Genomic DNA, 7,972 nt, shown 5'->3' with positions numbered 1-7,972 from the left:
TATTTCTTCCCTTCTGCTTGCTTTGGGGTTAGTTTGCTGTTCTTTCTCTAATTCCTCAGGTGGGTAGTTAACTCTTCAATTTTTGCTCTCTCTTCTCTTTAATATAGGCACTTTATGGCAATAAATTTCCCTCTCAGCACCGCCTTTGCTGCATCCCATAATTTTGATAAGTTGTGTTTTTCATTGTCATTTGCCTCAAGGTATTTACTAATTTCTCTTGTAATTTCTTCCTTTACCCACTGGTTTCTAAGAGGGTGTTGTTTAGCCTCCATATGTTGTGAATTTTATGACCTTCTGCCTTTTATTTATTTCCAACTTCATTCCATTGTGGTCTGAGAAAGTGTTTTGTATAATATCAATATTTTTAAATTTGTGAGACTTGCTTGTGACCCAACATGTGGTCTATCCTAGAGAATGTTCCATGAGCACTTGAGAAAAAAGTGTATCCTGCTGTTATTGGATGTAGTGTTCTATAAATGTCTGTCAAGTCTAGTTCATTTATCATACAATTCAACATCTCTGTTTCTTTAGTGATCCTCTGTCTAGATGTTCTATCCATTGATGAGAGTGGTGTACTGAAGTCTCCAACTATTATTGTAGAGGTATCTATTTCTCCTTTCAGTGATCGCAGTGTTTGCCTCATGAATTTTGGGGCATTCTGGTTTGGTGCATAATATTTATGACTGTTATGTTTTCTTGATGAATTGACCCTTTTATTAATATATAGTGTCCTTCTTTGTCTCTTTTAATTGTTTCGCTTTTGAAGTCTAACTTGTCTGATATTAATATAGCTACTCCTGCTTTTTTTCTGGTTGTTGTTTGCATGAAATATCTTTTTCCAACTTTCACTTCAGTCTATGTTTGTCCTTGTGTCTAAAGTGAGTTTCTTGTAGACAGCATATAGATGGGTCCTGTTTTTTAATCCATTCTGCCAGTCTGTGTCTTTTTATTGGGGAGTTTAATCCATTTACATTTAGTGTTATTACTGTAAGGGCAGTACTTTCTACTGCCATTTTGTTTTTTGGAATTTATATGTCATATCTTATTTTTTCCTCTCCTTTTACCTTTCCTGATAATCTTCATTTCTGCACTCTTCTCCAACTCTCTCTCTCCTGTCTTTTCCTATCAGCCTGTAGCGCTCCCTTTAGTATTTCTTGTAGTGCCGGTCTCTTATTCAGAAAACTCTCTCAGTGTCTGTTTGTCTGAAATGTTTTAATCTCTCCCTCATTTTGAAGGAAAGTTTGCTGGGTATAGAATTCTTGGTTGGCAGTTTTTCTCTTTCAGTATCTTAAATATATCATGCCACTGTCTTCTTGCCTCCATGGTTTCTGCAGAGAAATCTGTACATAGTCTTATTGACTTTCCCTTGTATGTGATGGATTGCTTTTCTCTGCTGCTTTCAGAATCCTCTCTTTGTCTTTGACATTGGACAATCTGACCAGTAAGTGTCTTGGAGTAGGTCTATTGGGATCTATTCTATTTGGGGTACGTTGTACTTCTTGAATCTCTAATTTTCTGTCTTTTATAAGAGTTGGGAAATTTTCAGTGAATATGTCTTCTATTACTCTTTCTGCCCCTTTTTCCCCTCTTTCTCCTTCTGGGATACCCATAACACGTATATTTGTGAGTTTCATGTTGTCACTCAGCTCCCTAAGACCCTGCTCATATTTTTCCATTTTTTTCACCATCTGTTCTTTTGTGTGTATGAATTCGAATGACCTGTCTTCCAGTTCACTGATCCTTTCTTCTGCCTGTTCAAATCTACTGTTGTGTCCCTTCATTGTGTTTTTCATCTCCTCCATTGTGGCCTTCATTCCCATGAATTCTGCCATTTGTTTTTTTTAAGTTTATGAATTCTTCTTTATGGTCAGCCAGTGTCTTCTTTATATCCTTCAGCTCTTTTGCTATATCTTCCTTCATTTCATCAAATTTATTTAGCATTAGTTGCCTCCACTCCTGTGTCTCAGCTGAGCTATTAGTTTGTTCCTTTGGCTGGTCCATGTTTTCGTGTTTCCTGGTATGGCTTGTTATCTTAAGTTGTCTAGGCATCTGATTCTCTTGATTAGTTTATTTTGGAGCTTGTTTTCTGTCTTTTACCTAGTGGTTTTCTTGTTGGTTGGCTTTGTTTTCTGGCCTCTGTTATTCAGTTCAGCTTATTCTAGACCTCTAACTTAGGTTCTATTTAGTTGATCAGAATTTTTCCCCTCTTGTTTTTTCTGTTTCTTGCTCTGCCTCTATGTAACCTTTTTGTGAGTGGGTGTCCTCAGATATGGTCAACCCTAGTCAGATTTTCCCAGTCTAGTGAGGCCCAGGTCTCAGTGGGAGGGTATGGAGTTTTCCTGAGAATGAGACCCTCCTATGAGGCCTTTAGAATTGGTGCTTTTCCTCTCCTGTCCAGCAGGTGGTGCTGGCCAGCCCACAGCTCCCCCACCAGTGTAAGGAGGTGTGGAGCCTTTAGTTCTCCTGGTGACTCTGATCCTGTCGGGGGCATGGCTGACTGAAGCAATGTTTGCTGCGATCTCAGCTTTTCCTCCAATTCCAAACTTGTGTCCAATGTGTGACTGGTTACTGGAGACCCCGAAAAACACTGTTTCATATAGTTATTGGGTAATTGCCAGCTGCTCTAGGGGAGAGACGAAATTCTGCTCCTCACCACTCCACCATCTGCCCCCAGGGTCTTTTTTATGTCTTTCATATTCTGTTGCCATGCTCTTCTTCAAGTCTTTTATATCCCGTGCCATGCTCTCTTGCCTGTCTGTAGTTCTTTGATTAATTCTGCCAGGAACTGTGTGTCTTCAGATCTTTTGATTTGAGTGTTTGGGTTCGGGTTCTCCATGTCATCTGGTTTTATCATATGCTTTAAGATTTTCTGTTGTTTTTGGCCTCTTGGCATTTGCTTTACTTGATCTCTAATTTGTTTGAATTGCAGTTTGGTGACATACACTTTCTCTAACTAACCAGCAGATGGCGTCCGTGAGTCACCTATTCCCCTCAAGTCAGTTATCCCCAACTTTGTGTTATGTGGGGATCTGATTCTTTTGGGGTCCATTGGTTTGTACTTAATTTGGGTGTGTTGTCGGTGCTGTCTGCCCTCAATGAGGGGCGTGTGCCTGAGTGGTTAGGGAGGAAGGGCAGGTTTAACAATCAAAACCTCCTGGGTGTTCCCAGAGAGTTAAGGCTGTTCTCTGCCACTGACACAAAAGTCCTTGCTATTAGCGTAGGTTCCCTGGGATTTCTGAGCAGTTCCCCCTCCCTGCTGTGCTTTTCCAGGACCTGTGTTGGGGGGGTGGGGGGCCGTGCCACATCACAAGTGAACGCCGGCCTCCAGGGAAGCCCTGGGCCGCCGGGCTGTGTAGGGGCATTCCCAGCCCGCTTCAAAGATGGTTGAATGGGACGCGTTAACTTCTCCCTTTCCGCACAGCTCCGCTCTCCCAGCTCCAGGACAATCAGCCGTGGGTGTATTCAAGGCCACTGTCCACGGCCGATATTGTGTCATATGAGCGGTGCTGTGGGAAAGACTCCCTGTGAGGCTGGGTTTCTTGTCTCGGTTCTGTGCTGTGTGTTCAGCCCTGGCAGGAGCAGCCCCACTCGCTGGGGTGACGGCCGCGAGACTGAGCTTCCTCAGCTCGGCTGTGCTGTGTGCTCGGCCCTGGGCAGGAGTAGCCATGCCCGCTGCAGTGACGGCCGCAAGGCTGGGTTTCTCCCCTTTGTTTCCCTGGACCCGAGACAATCTGCAGTGGGGTGTGGGAAGGAGTATCCCTCCACCCCAGACACCGAGGTGTTAGTCCAGACCGCTCCTGTCTTATCTGCAGCTGTTCCGGGGCTTCTCTCTTTTAAGAAACAAAAAACAAAAAAACAAAAAAACACGCCAGCCCAGCGTCTCCCCCCACTGCAGCGTGGCCGATGGGTCAGCCTACTCACTCACTCGTTTCAGAATGCAGATTCCTGGTTTCACCAAACGCATGTTCCCTGTGGCTTTAGCAGAACTTGTCCGGCTGGTGCTACTTTGGAAGTGGTGTTCTGGGTCCTTTCTGGTTTTTTATCTAGTGTTTTCCACGGAGGTGTTTTTTTCTCTGTCTCACCTAGTCGCCATCTTAGGTTCCTCCTCTGTGCTTATTTTTGAGAATGAGAGAAGAATAAGATGTGGTACCCTATGGTACTCAAGGAGCTTATAAACTAGTGATAGAGGAAGATGCATAAACAAATCAATAAAAAATAATGCTTTGACTTTATTTGTATTGTTAGAATTTTTACAGTAAATATATTCACCTACTACACTTCTATTTACAAATGAAATAGACATTTAAGAAAGAACTAATGATGCAAGAAATCCCCAGTAAAGTGTAAATTATTTAGAGAATTAACACTGGAGATATTTACATTCTCAAGAGCTTGTTAATACCAATGAACTTCTAATTGTTTTAATTGCTAGTAATACTTATAGAGGTATATGTCTTGCCCCTTCTGATAGGGTTAGTAACTTGGAGAGAGGGAGGCTGCAGATTGAGGTCCCACCTTGGCAGTGGTTCCATCTTACCTGCTTTTCAGGTCATATTCTCAAGCAGGAGGCAGGAGTTACTGGGTAGGAAGACAGAAACAGTGCACTTTCTTGCTTTTTTTTTTTTTTTTCATTTTATTGGGATTGTTCACATACCATACAGTCATCCAGAGATCCCAGGTGCACAATCAGTTACCCATGGTACCATCATACAGCTGTGCATCCATTATCACAATAATTTTTTTTTCAATTTTTAGAACATTTTCATTACTCCGGAAAAGAAAGACAAAAAAGAAAACTTGAATCCTCCTATACCCCTAACCACCCCTCCTCCATTAATAGTATTGGTATAGTACCTTTGTTACTGTTGATGAAAGAATGTTAAAATATTATTAACTGTAGTACATAGTTTGCAATAGGTTTATTTTTTTCCCTTCAAAAGGTCACTCTCAGCAGCACTGAGTTCCCTCTGCCCTTCAGCTCATTTATATGGCTCCACTGATCAAGGCCCACCCAATGGGCGGGCCAACACTCCATGCAAATTATCCAATTAGTCATCACCCACAGTTGGGTGGGGCACATCTCCACAGAAACACTCAAAGAATTACAAACTAATCAACACTGATAACATCTGCCCACACAAGATTACATCAAAGATAATGGTGTTTGGGGGACACAATATATTCAAACTGGCACACGTGACTATATAGGGAACAATGATTGTTTACTTAGGATAGAATGTGTGGTATGTGAACAAAATCAGCTTAAAAGAAATGGGTTGATGAAGAAACCTTGAGGGCACTATAGTGAGTGAAATAAGACAGACAAAGACAAATATTGCAGGATCTCACTGATATGAACTGATTATAATATATAAACTCATACACATGAAATATAAGTTACCAGGATGTAGAATGAGGCTAAAGAATGGGGGATGATTGCTTCTTATGAGCAGAATGTTCAACTAGGGTGAACTTAAATGTTTGAAAATGCACAGGGGTGATGGTAGCATGTTGTGAGAATAACTAACAGTGCTGAAAGGTGTGTGAAAGTGGGTAGAAAGGGGAAGCTCAGAATCATGCATGTCACCAGAAGTAAAGTTGATGGTTAAAGATGGGAATGTATAAAACAGTGAATCTTGTGGTGGACAATGTCCATGATTAACTATACAAATATTAGAAATCTCTCTCATGAACTAGAACAAATGTATGACACTATAACTAGAAGTTAATAATAGAGAGGCATATAGGAAAAAATATATACCTATTGCAAACTATATACTACAGTTCTTAGTACTGTAACATTCTTCAATCAACAGTAACAAATGTACTATAGCAAAACTATGAATCAGTAATGGAGGGGGCGTGGTTAGGGGTATGGGAGGATCTGAGTTTCCTTCTTTTGTCTTTATTTCTTTTCTGGAGTAATGAAAATGTTCTAAAAATTGAAAAAAGTTTGTTTGATGGATGCACAGGTATATGATGGTACCATGGACAATTGATTGTACATTTTGGATGTTTGGATAGTTGTATGGTATGTGAACAATCTCAATCAAAAGAAACACACACACACACACACACACACACACACTTGCTGTTTGGATGTTTGGATAGTTGTATGGTATGTGAACAATCTCAATCAAAAGAAACACACACACACACACACACACACACACACACACTTGCTGTTTAATTCCCCAGGGATATGAAGCGCTTCTCCAAACTCAGAAAGCCTTCCTGAGAGGCGTGATGTGCTCCTGCGCCTCCTGCCCGCCCGCCCCGGCGGCCTCCGGCCGTGCGGCCGTGCGCTGCACCGCCCCACGCGCCCCAGGCCGTGCGCTGCACCGCCCCACGCGCCCCAGGCCTCGCAGGCCGCGCGTCAGCCCCAGAAGCGACGGTTTGGGAAACTCGCAGCCTCCGCCCGCCGCAGCCGCCGGGGCCAACGACTTCCCCTCCCCGCCAGGGTGTGGGATGTTTTAAAAGTAAATGACATGATGAATTAAGAAGCTTACAACAATGCCTGGAACATGGTAAGCAGAAAAATGTGTTATTTTATCAATGTTGCTTTCCTGCTGACCAGAGAGTGTGTAACAGTAAGTTATTTGAATCAAGAAACTCAGTTTCAGTTTTCATTTCCGGCACTATCATGTTGGGTGATTTTGTTTCTCACCTGGAGGTATGATTCTTCTGTAATAATCAACAGCTTTCATATGAGCTGACACACACCCTTAAAAGTGGCCATGTTGTTGAATGGCGTTGATCCTGTCCCCTGTGGAGATCTGTAGTGGTGTCACTGTTGCAGGCAGTGCCCAAGGAAACTATGATTAGCAGAGAGCCCCCGAATGGAATTGCTCCTCTGCTTCACGCCCTGCAGGTGCAGAGACCGGGAAATCCTAACCAAGTCCTCAGAGAACCTGATTTGCTCTAAGAGGTGGCCCTGGATTGTTCTCATGGGTGAGGCCTTCCAGCCTGGGCAGCCCTTCCGGTGAAGGTCTGACTTCCCTGGTCACCAGGTAGGATCTCCATCAACTGTCAACTCTGAGTGACAAGCTTTAAGACCAAATGACTGTGTTGTTTACCTCTCTCTAATATGCTAAGGTAGCCCTTGTGCACACTCAAACTCCTTGGACCAAAAAGCCTTGTGGTTCTAGTTTGCCTTTAGGGAGGTTGTATTGTCTGAGTTCATTGGACCAGTTTTGGCCAATAAAGTGCTCACTTGCTCTCTCTCTCTCTCTCTCTCTCTCTCTCTCTCTCTCTCACACACACACACACACACACACACACACACACACACACACAGCTTTATTCGTTCTATCTAGTGGAGTTTTGGTTCCCAGGGAATATACTTGCCCCTCCCTTCTAATATGAAGTATCTACTGTAGTCCAGTGATCTTTATCCCAGTTTTGAATTCACCTTGACCCCCACCCAATGCCTTACTATTTTTTTTTTCTTTTTTTTTTTTTTTTTTTTTAAATCATCATTTTATTGAGATATATTCACATACCACGCAGTCATACAAAACAAATTGTACTTTCGATTGTTTACAGTACCATTACATAGTTGTACATTCATCACCTAAATCAATCCCTGACACCTTCATTAGCACACACAAAAAAATAACAAGAATAATAATTAGAGTGAAAAAGAGCAATTGAAGTAAAAAAGAACACTGGGTACCTTTGTCTGTCTGTTTCCCTCCCCTACTTTTCTACACATCCATCCATAAACTAGACAAAGTGGTGTTTGGTCCTTATGGCTTTCCCAATCCCATTGTCACCCCTCATAAGCTACATTTTTATACAACTGTCTTCGAGATTCATGGGTTCTGGGTTGTAGTTTGATAGTTTCAGGTATCCACCACCAGCTACCCCAATTCTTTAGAACCTAAAAAGGGTTGTCTAAAGTGTGCATAAGAGTGCCCACCAGAGTGACCTCTCGGCTCCTTTTGGAATCTCTCTGCCACTGAAGCTTATT

General features: G+C 42.3%; 1 long non-coding RNA gene across 1 annotated transcript; it reads left to right on the top strand.

Annotated features, from left to right (window-relative positions):
• The first annotated feature begins 6,391 nt into the window (after nucleotides 1-6,391).
• On the top strand, nucleotides 6,392-7,436 carry LOC119514856. The gene is made up of 3 exons (XR_005212868.1): nucleotides 6,392-6,527; nucleotides 6,872-7,010; nucleotides 7,298-7,436. It is a non-coding gene; the product is annotated as an uncharacterized LOC119514856 (long non-coding RNA).
• Nucleotides 7,437-7,972: the final 536 nt, after the last annotated feature.

Source organism: Choloepus didactylus, chromosome 18 (genome assembly GCF_015220235.1).
Source record: "Choloepus didactylus isolate mChoDid1 chromosome 18, mChoDid1.pri, whole genome shotgun sequence".
Lineage (NCBI taxonomy): Eukaryota > Metazoa > Chordata > Mammalia > Pilosa > Megalonychidae > Choloepus > Choloepus didactylus.
This window is presented reverse-complemented; position numbering and strand designations above follow the sequence as displayed.